The sequence below is a fragment of the Anastrepha ludens genome, chromosome 2 (genome assembly GCF_028408465.1).
Source record: "Anastrepha ludens isolate Willacy chromosome 2, idAnaLude1.1, whole genome shotgun sequence".
In the NCBI taxonomy this organism is placed as follows: Eukaryota; Metazoa; Arthropoda; class Insecta; order Diptera; family Tephritidae; genus Anastrepha; species Anastrepha ludens.
This window is the reverse complement of record NC_071498.1, coordinates 26,250,435-26,272,471: the sequence shown is the minus strand read 5'-3', so window position 1 is coordinate 26,272,471 and position 22,037 is coordinate 26,250,435. Positions and strand designations below refer to the sequence as shown.

Sequence of the window (22,037 nt, the reverse complement as noted above, 5' to 3'; positions counted from 1 at the left end):
ATTTTTTTAACTTTATTCCACTTCAAAGTTTACAGTTCTCATTTATATGGAATTCTGAGATGTTATGGGATAGCTCAGCTATGCTATGGCATTGATGTCCACGCATTGAGAATTCGCTTATATATAAGCCAAGAATTGCTAATAACCAAATCAAGTAAATGATAAAATAGAAGAATTTGCATATGTTACTTCGTAATGTTATTTTATGTCGGTGCATTATACTCTCGATCAAATCAATTTCACACTTATATGAGTTATATTGAGCAGTGCGAATAGCCTAACCACCTGGACACGACATTTATTCGCTCTGTCGCAGCGTTGAACTTTGTCTTTGGGAATTCGCTCTGCAAAGTCGAAGCCAAGCAAACAACTTTGTTGTCCCCCCAGGCATATCCATACGCATATTCACACCATCAATCGAAGTCACATATTCAACTGAATAACCGCGTGAAACCTTTTTTAAGGTTTTTTGGTCGAGGAATTTTGCAATTTGGAATCCGATTTCTGTTTATAGTTCCCAAACTTAAAATCCTTTCATTGGCCAGGCATTTTAGCAAGAAAAGAGGTAAAATAGTTATCAAAATATTAACGGAAAATTTTGTTTCTTGGTAATATATATTTCTTGTTAGCCTAACCACAACGTTCGAAGAAGCACCAAGCTCTGGCTCGCCAGGACATACTATGTTTACTGTATCCGGCTCAGATTCCCTTTTGGATCCGTCGATGAAAACAGACGTACCTATGCCCATGCAGACTCTCCCCTCCTTCCAGTCCAGCCTGCTTGTAAGGATCGCCGTAGCTCAATTCTGAAAGCTCAGTTTGTGTATGGAGATATCTGTACGAAGTACAGAGAAGGAAGCAGAAATCTATCTCAAACAGGGTGGGCCATATAGCGTTTGATTTTTGAACCACTTTTTTTTTTTGAGAATGGTAACACAAATGACATCTCAAATGCGTTCATAATTTACTTAAAGGTTTGACATTTACGAAATGGGACGCTATACGCTTGAACAAAATTGGAAAATATTGAAAACCTATTTCCAAAGTGGTGAGTCTTCTTCTTCTTCCGCGGTTACAGTAAATGGCGAGCGTTACCGTGATATGCTCAACGAGTTGTTTCCAAAAATTGAAGAGGATGACATGGACGACATTTGGTTTCAACAGGACGGTGCAACTTGTCACACTGCCAAAGTTACACTCGAACTTTTGGCTACCGTTTCTGAATTCCGATATCAATTGGCCGCCTCGGAGCTGTGATTTAAGCCCGTTGGATTATTTTTTGTGGGGAGCCGTTAAGGACAAATGCTATGCGAACCATCCAGAAACGATTGATACTTTAAACACGAAATCGAAGTTGCCATTCATGAAATTGGAGCCCAAACAATCGAAAATGTGCTTAAAAATTGGGTTGATCGAATGGCCTACTGTAAAGCCAGTCATGGCAGTCATTTGAACGATATTATTTTTCATTCAAAAATGACAATGTTCAATCTTCAAAATAAAAAAAAAAGTTTGAAAAAATATTGATTAGTTTTTTTTTATAGCCGATTCAAAAAGCAAATTTTACATGCCCTCCCTATAGTTCGGATTTTCAAGGTTGTGATCACTCGAGAAGTTCTGATTCTCTGAACTTTCGAAGTCGTCCAAAGTATTACATATTTCAGCGGAATTCAATCGTCTCGTCGACATTCTCGGTGAGAGAACCACAACATTTTAGTTCTGCTTAACTGCAACAATTATAAAAACAATCGAATAGTGTGGTTAGAACTACTTTTGAAGGAAAATTACATATCACGTAAAAATATACAGTTACTCACACCTCTTTTTGCATATTTCATACAATTTCGCGGAAATGGGAAAACAGAGTATGCAGATATTTAATTTATTTTGTTTTATTTCAGCTCCCAACATAAAATACAAAAAACTCATTTCATTGTAAAGCAAAAAAAAAAAAAAAAAATACAGAGCAGAGCCGCAGCTTTACAAATGAAAGTTTATTATCGCAATTTTCTTTCTTTCTTTCAATTTTGCTATTTCATTTTCAAAAATATTGAAAACGCGCAACAAACATAATAAATTGAAAGTGGAACTTTATGTTTGGAGAAAATGTCAATTAGATATCCGTGGAAATGCCCGCGCCGCGAAGCGTTAAATATTTATACATTTTTTTTCGAAATGTTGCTTATGTGCTTACCTTTAATTTGGCCTATATAACTTGAAAATCTGCTTAATAGTTTTTTTTTCATAAGCAGAACTGAAAAATGTTGCTATTCCTATTTTGTTGCACTGTGTAATTGTAAGGAAAGGCTGCCAAGTGCCGCTTGTTAACTTGCCGCATTTCGCGCTCGCACCACACAGTTCGATTAGCTCGATTGCGAGTGCACTCGTATATTTGTATATAAATAGAATTTAACTGTTTTTGCTGTCGTCGATCGGAGAAGTTATTATTAAAGATTTCATTTGATTAATTGTTTACACAAACAACTGGCACACGCACATATTAACAAGCTGCCCAGTAAATTGATGCACTTATTTATGAACGTACACCCATACACATATAGGTACATACACATGTGAATAAAACAAAAGAGATGGCAATCGAGGTGATCGAATAAAAGTAAACAATAAACAAAATAATAAATAAAATTAGCGTGACAAGAAGAAAGTCAATTCTGTATGGAAACGCGTTTGAGATTGGCGTGCAACGATCACGCGCTATCGACTTGCCAAAGTCGACAGCTCAAATGTAAAGAATGGGAAAGATGACATCTTCGAGATAGCGTCGCTCAGCAATAGCGCAAAATCACAATCAAGATAGACAACCACAACCAAACAAACAGCCAAATCAATGTATGCGTCTCAGTAGACGAACAGTAGCAGCGTCGGTGGTGTTTGTGTGTATGAGTTAGTGATACCTTCTAAACGCCGAAACTCGAAAAACCACAAGTATTCGTTCATTTACAACAATGAATGGTCACAAGCACACCTGGAGCGTAAAGCTGCAATAGGTCGATTGGTCGGCGGAAGGTGTGTGAATTGCTGATAAAACAGCTGATTGGTGCGATTTGAAATGAGTGAAATGAGCATTGCGGGGCTTGTGTTGACACTCATAATGGGACGTTAATGGATGGATAGTTGCTTTATCCGGTGTACAGCACATGCACGCAAACACACAAACATACTTATAGGCGTGAATATACAGATATGTGCAAAATCATATGCAATCTCGAAATTTGATACTTTTTTCACTTGAACAGCGGAAACTTACTTTCAAAGCAAGTACTGCTTAGCCGAAATACTGCGAGTTTAATAAAAAGAAATCCATGTTTTGTGAAGGCAAATTTGTGAAGAATGTTCATTTTGGTCAAGCGAGAATGTTGCTGCGCCTGTAGACGATAGTTCACGCATCAACTCGCCAACAATCCTATAAAATCTCATCGGTTGGCTTTTTCGTTCATAGAACATAGAAATTACAGGAAATGACCATCCGCTTCGACGGAGTAGTGATCCGTTGGGGCTTTGGAGCTGTTGAAATTCGATAGCGATTTTGCTTAAAAAGTCATATTTGGGAATGCGTTGGTTTTTCGTCTCGGCAGCTGCGTTATAAAGAAACATTTCGGTATTTGAGGTGCGGCAAATTCAGTCGTAGTTGGTGAACTGGTAGGCCTCCAAAGAGCAGCTTCTTGTCAACGCTACAACTTTTCTGCGGGTTGCCGTAAAAGATCAATTATATACCCATATTAGCGGCTACTTTTGAATCGAAGTTACTGTATTTTAAGGTTCGGGAAATCCACACATAGCTTATGATGCCTACTGGTCTTTTTTCAACGCTATATCTTTTCTGCGGGGTATCGTAAATATAATATTCCATATACTGATAATGTAAACACGGACGGGCGTATATGAAAATCTCTTCTGGGGATATTTGGACGGTGAGCGTTATTGCTATATTAATTCGGTGTTAATTACATGTAGATGAAACCAAATTAAACGAGTTTACGAAGTTTTGAGCAATACTATTTGAATTGAATACATGTATGTTTGACGATAAGTTTACGGTTCTTTGCATTACGATTGGTCTGTATATGCATATAATATTGCGATTACCTGATTTATAGATAGGAATAATTGAACATAACTTCCAACTATCCAAAAATTTAGAGTTCGCCAGACAAAAATTAAAAACTTTCACGGATATGAAAGACTGATATGAATGCTAAATGTAGCTTAAAAAATGTGGGAGCACAGCCTTCGTGATCTAAACACTATTACCATTTCTAAGATTAGATATGGCAAGCATTACGTCGTCTAATGAAATGTCAAAACTGTCAATGACGTCTAGTGATAAGTGGTTGATTGTATTTTAATGGGGTCATACTTTTCATAGCCTTGCGAATATATTGCAAGACTCTACTGGGCTGTCAGATAAACAATTTTCATAAATACAACTGGTTGGATAACAATTTGTTTGGCGTTTAGTATTGATATAATGCCAATAAAATACCTTTAGGGCTATAGTACATATATAATATTTGAGGTAGGTAGGTGAAATGGTTGAAGTACAAGCCTGAAACTCTCCAAGTAGTACTAAATATCTACAGCCAACTAGAGCTATTGATGTAATGGTGAAGGTTGATGGGATTTAGGTTGGAACACTGCCCCTCGTTGCCGAAAAAAGTAACACCCAGTGACCTTAATCGTCTAGCAGTCAAACCCGGAGGTTTACAGAGAAAGTGCCCAACAGTCTCCTTCTCTGAAAGCTCACCCACAGCCTCCGCAATGGGGATTAAATGGCTTTTTTGCGTGTGTGCCGATCGTCCAATGACCAGTAAAAACAACTACGAGTTTAGAAATTGGTGGCGTTAAGTTCCCAGAACTTTCTGCGTCCTGCTGGCCCCTACTGAGGCCCAATGGTTTTCGAAATAGCGCACTAAAAAATGGAGTTCCAACTCTTTTGCGCTTTCCTGAGAAATAAATGGTGCAATTCCCCTTTAACAACAGTCACAGGGATTCCGATGACTGGATGGGAGACCTCGGAGACCAATTCAGTGGACTCCTTCCTGGTAAATTTATCAGCAATTTCATTGCCCTCTACGTTCCTATGTTATGGAACCCAGATCATTGAAATGTTACCTGAACATCCAAGATATTTGATCTCTTCCTTACAGGAGTTGACCACTTGGGATATACACCATGGCGTCGCCGAGCCTTGATCACAGTTTGACTATCGGAAACCATTTTTATATCTCCCTCGCTCCCGCGTTCCCTAAGCATTCTGCATGCCTGTAGGATCTCTAAGACTTCTGCCTGAAAAGCACTAGTTGTCAGTGAAGACAGAGGGACCAGCCTCGGTACAGATTTTCCTCTCATTCCAATTCTGACTACTTGGAGAAGTTGTCCTGGTCCGACTCTCCCAGTTTGAGAATAGAGAGATCTGTACGAAATTCAGAGAAATACGGTGTTAACTGCCTAAAAATACCACCATGTCTCTTGAGCGTTGGGAATAACGTAAAAGTCGATGGGAAGTAAGTGCAAAACGAAAGTAAGGGCAGTACTGGGACAAGTTTTCCATGCTTCGGTGATGCCTATACAAGTTGCCTGTGTACCCTTACATATCTTGGATTCCATTTGTAACAATTATTGATTGAATTAGAATGCGTGGAGGCGGTCGAATTCTTTTTTTAAACTTTGAAAATTTTGCTTATCGCTCAATAAATCCGATTTCTTTTCTTTATTACAGACTGTATATCCAGTATCCAAGCGGCCGCCGTAGCCGAATGGTTGGTATGTTACTACCATTCGGAAGTGCAGAGGTTCGAATCTTGCATGCATGAAGCACCAATAATAGAAAAAGTTTTTTCTAATAGCGGTCGCCTCTCGGCAAGCCTCCGAGTGTATTTCAGCTATGAAAAAGCTTTTCTTTGAAAACCATCTGCCGTTTAAAGTCACCTTAACACTATAGGACCCTCCATTTGCGCAACAACATCAAGCACAAATAGGAAGAGGAGCTCGGTGTAAGCACAAACTCTAACTATTCCGTGGGTTTTTTTGTTACTTTCATCATCATTGTTGGCTGGACAACACTGGTCGTGTCGTCACCTGCTGCAGCACATGTCCTCAATTGTCTGAGTTTCATGCCTGGAGGATGCCCGAAATCCCAAAAACCTGCATCTTCATCAGCACCGTCAATTCATCTGAGCCCGCCGCTCAGCATTTTCTAACTCTGTGGCATTTTCCAAGGGGTATTTGTTGAGGTGAGCAATCGGTATTAGCCCGTAATATGTGACCTGCACATCTTAGTCTGATAATCATAATTGTGATTATTACCAACGGAACAAAGTGCTTCATTTTTGGCGTCGTTTATTTCTAAGCTCATATTTTCTGAACTTTCTATATTTTCGAAGGCTGCTTTCAAATTAGGCAGTAATGATGAAATAATTTCTATATCGTCCGCGTAATCTAGCAACTGAACCGATTTAAATAAAATAGTTTCCTTTGTGTTTACGCTTGGATCCCTGATAACCTTTTCAATAGCAATATTTAAGAGAACACATGAGAGTTCATCATTTTGCCGAAGTCCGTTCTGGGTGGCGAACTCTCGCGACAGATCGTTTTGAACTCTAACGACGTTCTTTACATTAGGAATATTCGTTCGCGGCGGAGAAAACTGGTCGCTTTTTTATGTTGAGGGCAAATCATTCCAATTTCCCACATCTTTGGCATGCGTTCTTTGTCCCAGATTTTGCAAACCACTGATATATGGTATGGAGGATTTCATAGCTCATGTGTATGAAGAGCTCTGTTGGGATCTCATACAAACCACAGAATTTGTTGTTTTTCGAACTTTAATTGCTGCCATGAACGCCTGGAAGCTAAGCTGTTTCATCATTTCTGAAAATTTTAACTGTGGGTGTTTGGATTCAATGTTCGTAATGTGCATATTAAGGAGTTATCGAAATATGTTGCCTATCTTTCGAGAATTCTATTTTTTCCGTTAGGAGTTGACCTTCTTCGTCTTTACAATATGTTTTTGGGTTAAACTCGCGGCTTGTTCGTTCACGCTTTTAGAAACACTATGTGTATTATGCCAGTTGAAGTCTGCTTCAAATTCTCCCTTTTTAAAAATTATCTTTTTTACCTTAGGTGAGTAATAATCTTGCACAGTGGAGTGCAGAGAGGAAAATACATTTAAGTTTTTATACTCGCATTTGCAAAAGCTTCAAAACTAAATAAGCATAACACGAGAACATTCGTTTTTCTTTGCACAAATGTGAATTTAACTACAGCTTAAAGTTATTTATTACAAGTTACTATTATTATTCCCTGTCCACAGCTGTTTATCCTACTTTTCCCACATTTTTTTCTTGTTGTAGGTTCTATGTACATATATATTTGCCTCACTAAGCAGCGGCTTTATTTAAGTGTCCAAACAGATTTATTGGTTATTTATTTGTTTGATTATTGTTCACTTGTTCAAATTGTGTTAATTCTACTGCCACCAGTAATTTATTTATGTATTTCGATGTACTTAAATACCAGACAATCGCAGCTGGCCGATACTAACAATTCAAATGAGCTATCGTTTGCTTTCGATAAAAAAGAAAAACAACTAGCATAGGCTATTATGTTCATTATGTGTGCGAAACACTCCACGTATTCATTCATTAAAATGTATAGTGGTATTAAATAAATATTCATGATTGTTTACCAGCAAAAGGGAAATTGGAACGTGTAACATTTTTTTCTACATATTTTTTCACTTTAATTATTATTAATTAAAAATATGAATTTAAATGAAACTTTTAATTAACTCTAATACACTCATTAATAATTGTACATGCGTTGAAATCCACTAGTTGTCGAGTGGCGCGCTTCTAGTGAATTCGAAAACGTGACTAGTTCGAATTTCTACTCTTGATAATAATAATTTTTAGTACCCGTAATAAGTTCTAGTTATAAGATGACTCTGAATGATAAATATTTTTTAAGAGAAGCAGAAACACACTCAGAAGTTTGCCATTACCGCCGGAGAGCGACTGCTATTAAAAAAACTGTTTCTTCATTTTGTTGTTTCATGCACGGAGATTCGAACCAATGTACTCCTAATGGTATTGTTTTAGACGTAGTTAATACTAGTCATTAACTGGCATTATATATATATACATATATAACTGGCGCGTACACCCTTATTGGGTGTTTGGCCGACCTCCTCCTCCTATTCGTGGTGTGCGTTGTTGATGTTGTTTCACAAATGGAGGGACCTACAATTTCAAGCCGACTCCGAACGGCAGATATTTTTATGAGGAGCTTTTTCATGGCAGAAATACACTCGGAGGTTTGCCATTGCCTGCCGAGGCGCGACTGCTATTAGAAAAATGTTTTTATTAATTTTGCTTTCACCGAGATTCGAACCAACGTTCTCTCTGTGAATTCCGAATGGTAATCACGCACCAACCCATTCGGCTACGGCGGCCGCAATTAAGTGGCATTACTGCTATTAAAATGTACTACATGAGGTTCCATTTAGCATAGATGTTCCCTGCTTCAGTTTGGGAATCGATGGAAAACCAAATTCTGTCAATAAATTTCTTTGAGTAAATTACCCTGCGGACAAATTTCAGAATATCTATAACAGAAACATTCTTGATTTCATTTGGATCCATTTGATTTCGATCAAAGATGTGCAGTCTTGTGTGTGCCCCGGCAAGGCAATGCAGTTGCATAAAATATGCCCTGTGGTGTCATCATCCCCCTCTGTCTCATTCCCATAGTGAATTTTTGAGAGATGGTTACTTAAGTAATAGTGACTTGTCAGAATCTACAATATCTTTCAAACAAACAAAAACGAAAGCTGGTAAAAAACAACGTTTTTTCTCAAACAGTCAAAGCAGCTATTTTTGAACTTTTCTCAAATACAAAATTATGCTCAAGTTACTGAAAAACACTTGATTGCTATTATTCTTTCATCCCAATGAATGCCAGAAATATTTACTAACTCTTTCAATAACAGATGTTTAATTATAGTTACGCAGGTTGTTAATTATATTGACAGAAAACTGCGTCACTCTACATACAACTTTTTTTTGTTATTTATTTCATTTCAATATTTGTTTCAATTGTTTCATTATTAGCTGATCGCTAGGGTGATGTACATACATATGTATGTCTACAGCATGGAAATGGTTTGCAAAGTTCAAAAATGGCGACTTCGAGATCGATGACACGTCCCACAGCGGAAGACCTTCTGAATTCGATGAAGAACGTCTCAAATAGCCACGGTCGCCCAACCAGTGGTGAATTGGCGAAAAAAATGAACTGCGATCATAACACGATTCTCGGTCACCTTCATTCAACAGGATTTATCAAAAAATTTAGCGCCTGTGCTCGCGAGCTCAACGAAAAAAAAACAAGAAATTCGCCTTCAAATTGCTTATCAGCTTCTCAAAGCGAAGAGTCAAGCCGGATTTTCATCCATAGAAGATCATGATACGAGTATGTGTTTGGTGGGACTGAGAGGGCATGGCGAACTGCTCGAAAATAATGCCCTGGTCTACATTACCTAGCTACACCACGTGAATGAGGCTATTCGACTGAAAAGATCTGATCGACATGGTCAAACCATATTCCTTCACGACAACGCCTGGCCCCATGGTGCCCAAGTCGTCAAAGCGGCACCCCAAGAGCTCGAATGGGAGGTCCTTCAGCATCCGCCGTATTTTTCGGACTTTGCACCAACCGATTACCATATTTTCTACTCCCTGTCAAACCATATGAAGGGCGTTACCTTCGATAACAAAGAGGTCATTAGAAATAGGCTCAACAGCTTCTTTAACACCAGACCAAGCGATTTTGGCGGAACAGTATCAACGAATTGGTCGAGACCACTCAACACAATAAAAACATCCATTGCTTTACACTACCATGCTTTAGTAGAAAGATGGTGGAAGCAATTAGCTACATACACTATAACAAGAAAAACATGGCCATCGTACAATATCCAGAGGACGGAGTACCTGTTAGGATAATCTCGCTCAAGATCTCACCTATCACTGCAACCCTTACAAGTTACTGTAAGGTAAGGGATCATGCATCCACACTTAACCTTCCTTTCAAACCCATCTGCAGAAGCTGTCGGGCGTATAAGGTGCAAGAAAGTCTTCTCCACATTTATGCGAATATCCAGTTCTAACTAGAGCAAGACTTCGCTCTTTCGCTTTGCTGTAAGAAAAGCAAATTAACGAAATCTCAGCTAAACAGTTTGCTGCTATACTAGGATCTCACGAAACTGACGTATCTGACTCAAAAAAAAGATCAAAACAAAAAATGAATAAAACAACAAGACTATACACGAGAACAGTGTTATTACACAGGCGCTAGTCGCTAATTAGTATTATTTCAATAGAAATAATCAAACACCTCAAAAAATACAACAACAGAATGCATCTATCAAAAGCTTCTTAGCTTTCATTGGACAGTCTTAACTTTTCTTGGCTAACCCGGGTTAAGTATAGGTATTACTGGTATATAAAAGTTCTTTTGCTCTGCTTAACGTAATTTTGTGTATTTTTAATCACACGAAACTCTGCCTCAGTAGCAATAATTTCTTAAAGCTTCTTAAAGTGCTAAACGAAGGCTCCATTGTTCGAAAATTCAAGTGCCTTCCTGATTTTTGTTATTACACAAATAAAATTTGATTTTTTCGTACTCGTAGATGCAAATTAAATCTTTCTCTTTTCATTTCAGAAATGGCTAGTATCGCATACATATGTACAATATATATACAAGGTGGCGCAAAATTAATCACCCTATCGACAGATTTTAGTTTTAGCAAATGGCGAAGTACGTCAATCATATTTTACAATTGTGATCTTGACAGCCGCAGCATAGAAACAGACAAGAAGTGGAGCGCATAAAAGTCAACGTTAAGGTTTTCATCATTCATGCATCAATCAATTTTTTTTACTTAGTGAAAAAGTTATTCAAGAACAAAATTGGATGATCAATTTTGCGCCACCTTGTATATATGTATGTATAACTAATTCGTAAAAACGTTAACTCTAATTTTCATGTCTTAGAAATATGGCTTGAAGCAGCGCGTTTAAAGCAAAAGCCAATTTTTTTTTTAAATCGAAAATCTTTAAGTTTTCTTGATAAAACACTTTATAATAGCGAAATCGAGAGAGTAGAGTGAGCTTTAGCTTTGAGTGGAACATACAAATGTGATCACAGAAGCTGATTATAACTTTTGAAAGTGAACATTATTTTATTTCTATTGTCTGCTTTAACCCTTTGGCGACGCGTGACGGCAAATAGCTGCCCAAGCCGTTTTACCGTTCCGCATGCGTGTCGGCATATAGCCGCCCAAATGAGTTCGTAGCGGCAAGGCTCGTGACGTCTGTCATTGTGAGCGATAAGATATGCATGGGTATAGTAAAAGAGTCACGTTTTCAGTCAATGACATTAGGAGCCATTAGCGATGAAGTCTTATCTGCCTTATAATGCAAAGTTACGATGTGAGACGACGGTAGAGTCAGAACGAATTTCACTGCCAGAGGAACCAGCAGGCTTTTTAGACAGAGACAGTTCTGACGAATATTACTTTGAATCTGATAAGACGACGGAAGATGACGGTATAACTTCGTCAAGTGGAAATGAATTTTATGAAAATTTTTTTGCCTGTTAAATAGAGCTTTAGTTTTTATAACGTTCAACGTATTTATCTTCTTTACTGCCACTCCAATACCTCTCGTCTTCAGCGACGCTCGCCCGTCGAACGACTCCGTCCCAAAGGGTTAAAACTCTATGAAACATTTATATTCATGCGATTATTTTTGTACATGCTAGCCATGCCTGGCGTACGTTTTTGTTTCTCGAATTTTCCGCGAAGCATTTAAGCTTTGCTTTACCTGCTTCTTATAAGAATAGAAAGAGCGTAGCTCATCTCCAGTTCTTTGTGCTTTCAAGGCTTTCTAGGCTTTCACATTGTAAATATAAGAATTTCACGGCAAAATAATCTGCGAAACTATCAAAACTTCATATTCTATGATACCTTAATTGACGTTCATTTTTTTTTCAATTTATGATTTGGATATGAGCCAAATCGTCGCATAAATAGAATATTTCGACACGGCGTCATCTGAAGAGTAATATTTACAAGTTGAATAGTAGTTTAAAGCTTTCTCAGAAAATAGCCCCACTTATCAGTGAATGTTACGCCAAATTCGGTTCAGATAAAGTAATTTAGTGCAAAACACGTCTGGCCGTGGCGGTTGGCAAATCCGAGTTTGACAGCGCGTTAGGAACTGAAGTGGTCTGCAGAAACAAACAAAATAAGGCCATCCGTGTAGTAGGCAGCTTTTTAAGATTTACAGTATGCATTAGCAAAGCATATCAGTACTCTTTACGGTTCCTCTGTTTCAATCTGGAAGTACTAGGGTAGAACTAAAGACATTTCTGGAGAAATAAGTGTGATTTTTTGACACTAGACACAGAATTCACTTTTGCTTGGGTATGCGACTACTCAGAGTTAACGCTAGGCGACACAAAACGCAAAGTTCAGCGATCGTATTTAGGTTTCCCTGTATTGATGGATAGAGCCACTGAGCTTCAAATTTTGGTTGGATAAATGGACATAACTCCATTAGCTGTTCATGCAATTTATGAAGCTAGACAGTTGAGCTGGAATATGTTTATAAACTCCATATGAGGGCTGATGTCTAAGCTCTGCTTAGTGAGCTGGATGACTTCAGACGTGTATATCTGATAAGCTGGGCGATTACCACTGGATTTAGTAATCTCCAATACAATAGATTTGTGCATTGAGTATTGAGCAGAGAAAGATTTGCCGAGGTATCTAAAAAATCGTAAAAAAATTTTTTTAAATGCCGCTTCTCGCGAAGGTATCGTTAAGGCTACCTTAATTAGTTGTAATATTTATTAATAAAAATGTTTCTGAAGCGAGGTTTCTCAAATTCTGTACATGCATTTTTGACATTTCCAACAATAGACAATGATTTTTTCAAAGAATACTCTCTAACTCGTGCGCTGTAGCCGAATGAGTTGGTGCGTAACTACTATCCGGGAGAGCGTAGCTTCGAATCTCCGTGCATGAACATCAAATAATAAAGAAACTTTTTTTTTAATAGCGGTCGCCCCTCTGCAGGCAATGGCAACCCTCCAAGTGTATTTCTGCCATCAAAAATCTTCTCATAAAAACCCTTTGTCGTCCGGAGTCGGCTTAAAACTGTAGGCCCCTCCATTTATGGAACAACATCAAGATGCACACCACAAATATGAGGAGGACCTCGGCCAAACACCTAACAGAAGTGTAAGCACCAGTTATTTATTTCATTTTTACTCTCTACCTCGGTGCAGCAAAAGACAACTACGCTGAATGGCGTATAAGATGGAACAATGAATTGGACTAACTATTAAAAAAGAGAAGAATGTTGTGCGCTTCAGCAAAGCCCTAAGAATCAGATGGCTAAGTCACGAGAATGGACCCAACGAGAGTTCAACGAAAAATAATTGGCACAAAAAAAATTACAACGAAGGCAAAAGGTAGACCAAAATCAAGATCGCTTGACGAATTGAAGGATGACATGAGGAAACTCAAAGTACAAAACTGGAAGGAATCAAACAAAGATCGGGTGAAAGATGGTTTATCAGCCAAAGCTGATGACTCTAAAGTGCGGAGGAAAGAAATGCCTATTATATGTGTTTCTGTTTCTCCATCTGCTCTTGAAAAAGCTGGCCTCTACTCTCTCTAAGCTAAACATACGCAAACATTTCGTAGTAAACTGGCTTGACGGTGTAACCGACTACTATAAAGCGAGCCCTAAATAAATACCCTAAACAATGAGAATATCTGCTCTTTCTAACGAAAACAATTTCTAAAAAGAAACATGGGGAAACATCGATATGTCTTCATATATGTATACTTATAATTACAACGAAAAATTAGAAACTAATATCAAATTATCGACATGTCAGAACTCTCTTTAGATATTAATTAATATGTTAGAATAGAGAAAATGAAATTAAACGATTGAGAGCTTTTATGCGTAAAAGCTTAAACGTATATGAACATACAAAGTTAACTGGAAAATGGGTCATTTTTCAACCGCTATGTTCACAAACTTGACGACATTCCGCTGAAATTTACATCCAAATGAGGCTACACTTGACAGAAGAGAAAGGAAAACATGTTCATATAATTTTATCACACAGTGTGCGCGTTCACGAATGTTGCTTAATTCAAACAGGTGTTTTGCGCGTTTATTAATAGCCACTATTTGTCAGGCTTTCGCGAGAAACTCAGTAAACATTTGTTTACAACTGGCAATTTTCCACTTTCGAGCTGTTTGTACAATAATTGCAGCCCTTTCCAAATTAGCTTTGAAAAAAGAAAAAAAAAATATATGTCGTAAACAAAGACGAAACAATTTCTTTACCTGCGCAGGATGCTGCAACAACTAGTAGTTGCTTATTGCAAATATTTTTTTTCTTGATTTCAACAATTCACGATCATCAGCAATTCAAAAATTCGAATACTGAATCTGCCACAGTTTCACAAACGCTTTATAGGTCGGTAGTAAGTACACACAGTGGTTCCCGAATATCTTAACTTTCACGACTCGCTCTTTAAACTTATATAATAATTTCTCTTTGTCTCTTAATTTACCAGCGTTAAAGCGTCCGTCCAGTTGAATGCCCGATGCGCAACTGAAACAATTGAAATGATCGCAAATGATCGACAGAACTTAAAACACCTACATACATACAAACATAGGTACGCAATACAGCACAACCACAAATTTGTTGGTATGAATGAAAGTCAGTAAGCGAGCGCGTAAGTGGCTAGCGGCATTAAATGTGGCCGGTTCGGTTAGTCCGTGCATGCAGTGATACTGCCGGCAAATTCGCAGCCACACACCAACGAAATGCTTGAATTCAAAATGCTCAAAACCAGATCACAAGCATACGCAAAATACATAAATAAATGAACAGCTCTGCAGCCGTTCATTTGATGTTTCCACTTCCGCCGCTCGCGTTTACGCACTTCTGGGGATGGCTCTTCCTAATTATACCGCTGGTCAATTGACCGACTTCGAGCAGTTATGCTTCTATTGAACTGGAATACATCATTAGTTTGAGTTAGTCCCGCTCTCTTCTGCACGAGCGTCTGATGAATTTGACCTAGCGATATTTGATAAATTTCCTTGTGTATTTCCATGTTTTTTGCTGGCGCGAATTTGGAGGTTATTTCGACAAATTATGCGCGCCTTCCGCCACGGCTTAATTAAAATCATAAGCATTTACTAATTTTTTCGCTTCCATATGCTCAGGGCATTCGAGTGAACACTGGAGTAAAATTTGCCAGCAAAATTTGTATTGATTTCGGAAAATTCCTACTGGCACTGAAACTGCATGCCCTATTCCCAGAGCAGATAAATTGTGCAAGGGAGAAGTACATTTTTTTGTGTTCGAAGTTCTGACTAACATACATTTAGCTTACTTAAGAATAATGTATTCTTATTATTCTTCTTCTTCCTGATTGGCGTGATAACCGCTTACGCGACGTTGGCCGAGTTTAACTAGGTCGCCAGTCGTTTCTTTCTCTGCTAACCGGCGCCAGTTGGATACACCAAGTGAAGCCAAGTCCTTCTCCACCTGATCTTTCCAACGCAGAGGTAGCCTTTGTCTGCTACCAGCAGCTCGTGCTGCATCGAATACTTTCAGAGCCGGAGCGTTTGTATTCATTCGGATGACATGACCCCGCCAACGAAGCTGCTTCTTTTCTTTTTCATTAGCCTTCATTCTTTCCTTTTTTAATTTTTTCCTTTTTCCTTTTTCATTCTTTCCTTTTTCATTCTTTCCTTCTTCATCAGGAAACTCAACGTTCTCAGCGCTTCCGTACTATTGAAATACTGCATCCGCACAGTGATGGCTTTTGAACCGGTTTTCTCTCAAATTTAACGTTCGAGAGAGACACGTACTAGCAGCTTCGCATACATGAAAATAAAAATTTTAAATTATCTACTTACGTATGCATGCAGGTAAGTAAATAAATACACTTGTATTTTATGTAATATATTATATTTGATCAGCCCGCTGTATGCATGTTGCCTTTTTCTCTGGAATGTCCAACAGAATTGTCTTCTGAATTGCGTGCTACGGACACCCAAGAATGATAGATTACAATGTTTGGCCAAACGAAGCAAATTGTCAGAGTAACTTCGGCGACCAAGTCCTCGGAGATCCGGCAGCAGAATTCCGATGTCTCATTTCACACGTACCACCCTGATGAAAAAGTTCCAGGAATTTACTCAGAAATTTCAAAATAAAATTATATTTCTCAAAAGTGATATTATCATCTTCAAAGTACTTCCCAACAACTGCAACGCAACTATGCCAGCGTTTTGTCCAGATTTCGAGTAATTTCTGGAATGACTCGATTAAACAGAAAAAAAACGCAGGGAGCCATACCGGGCGAATTCGATGGCTGTTAGATGATATTTGTTTCGCTCTTGGTTAAAAGTTTACGGATAATGATGGCACTGTGCGACATGGGGAATTGCTTCAGGTAAACATTCCATAAGGCCGAAATAATAGTCTTTATTAACTGTCTGACGTTCTGGCAAAAATTCGGGGTGAAAATACAATACTGTTGTCATCCATAAAAACTCGGAGCATCGCTTCCTGTTTTTATTAAAAACGACAATATGTAAAGTTGTGTATGATTTTTTATTTATTTTAAAAATAATAAAGTTTTATATATTCTAAGTAATTAATTTTATAAATCAAAGAAATTTGGAAGTAGTAACTTCTTTTTACAACTAAAAAAATAACTAAACAAAAATGTTCTGTAAGAAGCTCCAGAAATCGATTCCGGCGTTTCATCCTTATTTTCGAAGAAATATGGATCCATAACTCTAGTGGCCATAACACCGCACCAAACAGTACATTTAGATGGGTGCAACTGATGTTGGTGTGTTGCCATTGGATTTTCAGAGCCCCACAATCTACTGTTTTGTTTGTTGACATAACCATTTAAATGGAAATGCGCTTCATCCGCCATCAAAACATTATTTAAAAAATCAATTTGTGTGGCTAATTGTGTAAAACGAATAGCGTATTGTAGTCGTTGTTGGTGGTCTTACTGTAGGGTTCCATAATAAATTTCCAACAATTCAATTATAACCTACAAAAAGAGAAAAATAAATATTTCAAAAAATAAAAAAGTTATTTGTGCCTAACATTAGTAGTTAGTTAGTTCATTATTTTTAGTGCCATATTTGGCATTTGCAGCACTTGATCATATTTGACCCAATTTCATAAAAGAGGCACATTATAAATTATAAATGAATATTTAAAAAATGACAAAAGGACATATTCATATGCAGTATCTGGCCAAGGAACGATGAACGACAAGTGGCAAAAACAAAAACACAAGTACCGGAAATATGTTAAGAAAATTGAAATTGAAAATTTTTACAATACTTAATTACATTTCGCAGTTGTATAAATTTATCAGCAGCGTTCTTTTTTATTTATTATTATTCTTTTTTTTTTGTGACCGATAGTCATATGTATCTGCACTAGATAGGCAGAAGTGGCGGTCAGGCTTTGAACTAACTCACTTAGACCATAGCCGATCCATTGTGCACTAAATGTGATCAAATAATAACGCAGTTGTGAGATGTTTAGCAAAGTAATGTTTAAAGAACTGCAGCAGGGTTGGCGCCAAGGCAAATTTATTACAGGTGACAGCAAACACATATAAGTAAAACCCTACATGTATTTGTTGTTGCGTTTGGTGCAAGCATCATGTCAAAATCAGCAAACAAATGTAAACATACGAATGTAAACATACCAATACATACAAACAAAGCATATCATTTTGACGTAAGCCATACCAACGGCGAAAAATTCAGCTGGGTGAATGCTGTCACCTTATTAAATCCACCTTGGTTGGCGCACAACTCCGCAAGACGTTGTTATACGCGCGCACTTATGTCCAAGGCAATTATAAATTTGTACACATAACGGTTATATGAAAAAATGTAAGCATTTCTGAAGGTTTTTATATTCCAGAAGCCGATATTAGTCCTAATACTACAGCCAAGGGTCGTCGACGGTTGGTTTGTTTTTGATATCCAAGGCAATGTAGTTGACGATTTGTTAGCAAGTCCAATATCAGCCAAGTTGGTTGCTAGTCTGACTGCCCTAGTTTGGTGTTAGAATGCTTTCAGCACCTACCAAAACGTGATTGCTTGTTTTGGTGCGCGAGTGATATTTTATTTCCCACCTACTCTACATCTATATCTACCGAGCACTCCCCGATTCGCTACCTGGGGATGCGTCCAATGGGAGATAAGCAAATCCATATGGACAGAAAAATATATAAAACATTTATTGATATAGAACATTTGAAAATATACCAAAACCATTAATAACTATTATTGAGATCGGATAGAAATCACGCCCACTTTTTAAGCTTCAAGATAAAATTTCTGTCCATCCTTGTGATATTATAAATTATAGTTCTCAATTTCTATGAGTTAGTTTAATATGAGCAGCCATCCCAAATAAAATGCTACTAAAATATGTGTTAGATATATATAATTTTCTATTAACTATTACAAAAATGTGTAAATTAAGTAGTTTTTATTTAAATTTTATTTTAATATTCGTTTATTACAATTTTATTTAATTAAATTTTTTTTATTTAATACAATTTTTTTCTTCATTACTTTTTTATTTTGCTTTATTTATTTAATTTAATTTATTTTTATTTTATTTTCCTTCATTACTTTTTTATTTAGTTTTTTTTTTTATAATTGAATTTATTTCTATTTAATTTAATTTATTTTATTTCCCTTCATTACTTTTTTATTTTGTTTTTTTTTTAAGGGGACAGATACCTATAAAATTTCGAAAAAAAATTTGTTTTTTCATATAATGTTAATATAGTCCTTTAAGAATATATCAAAAAATTTTTATATAATATAATATATAATATATTAGATCGTCAACCGTGACGATTCTATTCTTTGCGTTCGAGCGCTGGGAGAGGTATTGTTATGTATTCAAACTTTAGACGCGTTTTTCTCAAAACTATATTTTTCGAATTGGCGTACACGATAACTCGAAAAGTTATTGACCGATTTGCCTGAAATTTTACACACATCTTTTTTATGATATTACTTTCTAAGTGAATTTACAGTTCGAAGCAAAAATAGTGGGAAAATTTGCCCCAAAATTCATTATTTTTAATATTTTATTCCGCGATCTTTTTCCCATTTTTGTTTAATTCATATAGAAATTGTGATATTAATAAACAAAAAAATTTTTGGTTTTTTGTATTCAGGCCACTGACGCCGATGCTACAATGCCCGCCGATTGAGAAGCCCCGCTGCGACCTTCCCGGAAGAATTGAGTGTACATCCGCCATTTTAAATGATTAAAATAAAAAAAGTTGTATATTATTTTAATGTATAAATAAACTGTATGCCAATTTTGAAAAAAATATATTGACTTCTTCATTTTAAATAATTTTAATGAAAATCAGAGAAAATATGACCATTTACTTGAATTTATTTCTATTTAATTTAATTTATTTTATTTTCCTTCCTGTTTTATTTATTGGTTTTTATTTTTATTACCTAATTTAATTTAAATTTAAATATATTTAATATATATATTATTTCAATTTGTTTTATTTTAGTTTACTTTATTCGATACCATAATTTTTTCTTTCATTTTGTTTCGGTTTTACTCTTTTACCTTTTTTTCAATTTTTGTCTGAATTAGTGCATCATGCATGAGTTTTTGAATTGGTACTTTTTTTTATCAAAATTGTAATAAAATATATTCAAGTATCAGGCTGTACATACATTATTCTAAAGCATTTTTAAAACCTCTCAATCCTTCGGGAACGCCATCAAATTAATTTCCAATTAAAGGAGGACACCCTTTAATACTGCATAATTCAAGTCCACCAAAGCTATGAAATGGATTAAGTGGATTTTGAAGCATTCAATGAAATGTTTTATTTTGACTGCCTCTGGTGTTGGAGAACACGTTTTGATTCCAATAATCCTAATGAAAGGACTCCAGCTTCCATACCTTGGATGGATCAACAACATTTAATGTTGCAGCCTTAGGTCTCAGATCGCAATATTTTCTCATGGCCGATAGTACGTTGCTCTCGCATCAGAGTCAATACATTAATCAGTTCATAACGCACAAAAAAAGCAGTAGATTGACTACAACAGCATTTATATATTCCTACTTTGACTAATGTTGCTCATACGCCCCGTTTACCCATTTTTATTAGGACCACATAAAATTGTGATGTCTTAATTAATCATGCCATGACTGATTCATTAACTTATTTATTCATTTTACATTTATTTTGTATTTACTCATCTTTTCACATTTCAATTGTTTTTGTTAGTAGGCGGCAGGCGGCACTTTGCTTTTATTAAACACTTAAATTGACCACCAACTAACTACCTATGGACGCACACAAACATACAAAAACTGACTGTACTTATCTCTCTTTCCCTACCCTGATTCCGTTGTGTGTACTCATTTTCAAGTGTGAAATTAAAATTTCTTTTCGCATTTTAATATACAATACTTTGATCTATGTGAATATAAATGCATTAGGGATGTTCTTAAATATTTTTAACTTTCGGACTTAAAATTATAAATTTTGACGTAAAATCACAATATAGGTAGAATATTGTGGTGCATATATGCTTGGCCTACTATCTCAACTGTATGAATCAATTAATTTTTCTACTATAACGGATGACGATGGGTTGGTGGATATTTATTCCACGAAACCGAACGCAATAGGTGAGGACTGCGTGTGCGAATGTGGTTCAAGTTCTTAAAAATTATTATTCCATACAAACTTTCAACCTTGACTCATATTTTTAGTCTTTCTTTGGCTACTTTAATATTTCCAGACGCCCGGAAGATAGCCAGCGTTACTACGATTTCAGAAATGCAAGTGGCTGCTTCGCCATCACATTTCCGTCCTATTAGCATACCCTCTTTGTTGTTCAAACTCTTGGATGGGTTGCTGATAAGGTAAATAGTCAGGCAAAAATAAACTCCTCACAGCGAATCAATCTGGATGTAGAAGTGTCCGTAGTTGTGCTACAGCTACAAGAGTCGTTTGAAAAGACCGTGTAAAAAAAAAAAACTTACTACAGCCCTGTTCTAGTTTGTTTATTCCTTCCAAATAATAGGATTTGTCAAAGTATGAAAAATAGCCATTCGTTTCTTCGATTACCTCCTCGTTTGAATAAAATATTTTTCCCGCCAGCCATTTTTTCAAATTGGGAAGCAATTAATAGTCCACGGGATCCGAGGGAGCCGAGTATGGAGAATAGGGGGAATGTTAAACGAGTTGGAACTTTGTTTCTAATTTTCCACCCAAAAACGATCCTCGTATTCTAAAAGTAAATGGAGATATATTACCGGCATTTGATGATGGCGAACTTACTATTTAAGCCTTGTTAGATTTTTCCAAGGTCTCTGATGAGGTTGTCCACAAAATACTCTTATTTAAGTTAGAAAACATTATAGATTTTGGTGGTATTGAATGGTGCAGCAAAATTAATGAAAAATTACCTCAGTAATGGTTGGCAAAAAGTTGTAGCTAAATACGAGGTGTGTTCGTATCGCGAATTTTGTGTTTTTTCAAAAATTATTTATTTATTCATTAATATCTATTTTGTCCCCTTCAAAGTAATCCCCATGAGATATTATGCACTTGTGCCAACGTTTTTTCCAATCTTCGAAGCACTTCAAAAAATTACTTTATTTATCTTGTTCAGCTCCTCCTTCGATGCCGTCTTTAGCTCGTCAATCGTAGCGTAGCGTCGTCCTTTTATGGGCCTCTTCAGTTTCGGGAACAAGAAACAGTCACAGGGGGCCAGATCTGGGAAATGCGGTGGCTGTGGCATCATTAGTGTGATGTTTTTGGCCAAAAAGTCGTGTACAAGCAACGATGCGTG

At 36.7% G+C, this 22,037-nt stretch overlaps 1 protein-coding gene across 1 annotated transcript in view; it reads right to left on the bottom strand.

Moving 5' to 3' along the window:
- Positions 1-14,710, bottom strand: part of LOC128866072 (solute carrier family 22 member 13) — a 33,526-nt gene extending 18,816 nt beyond the window's left edge. The window contains exon 1 of the mRNA XM_054106568.1: positions 14,454-14,710. The gene's annotated coding sequence lies outside the window, so the exon portion shown is untranslated. The remainder of the gene's footprint in view (positions 1-14,453) is intronic.
- Positions 14,711-22,037: the final 7,327 nt, after the last annotated feature.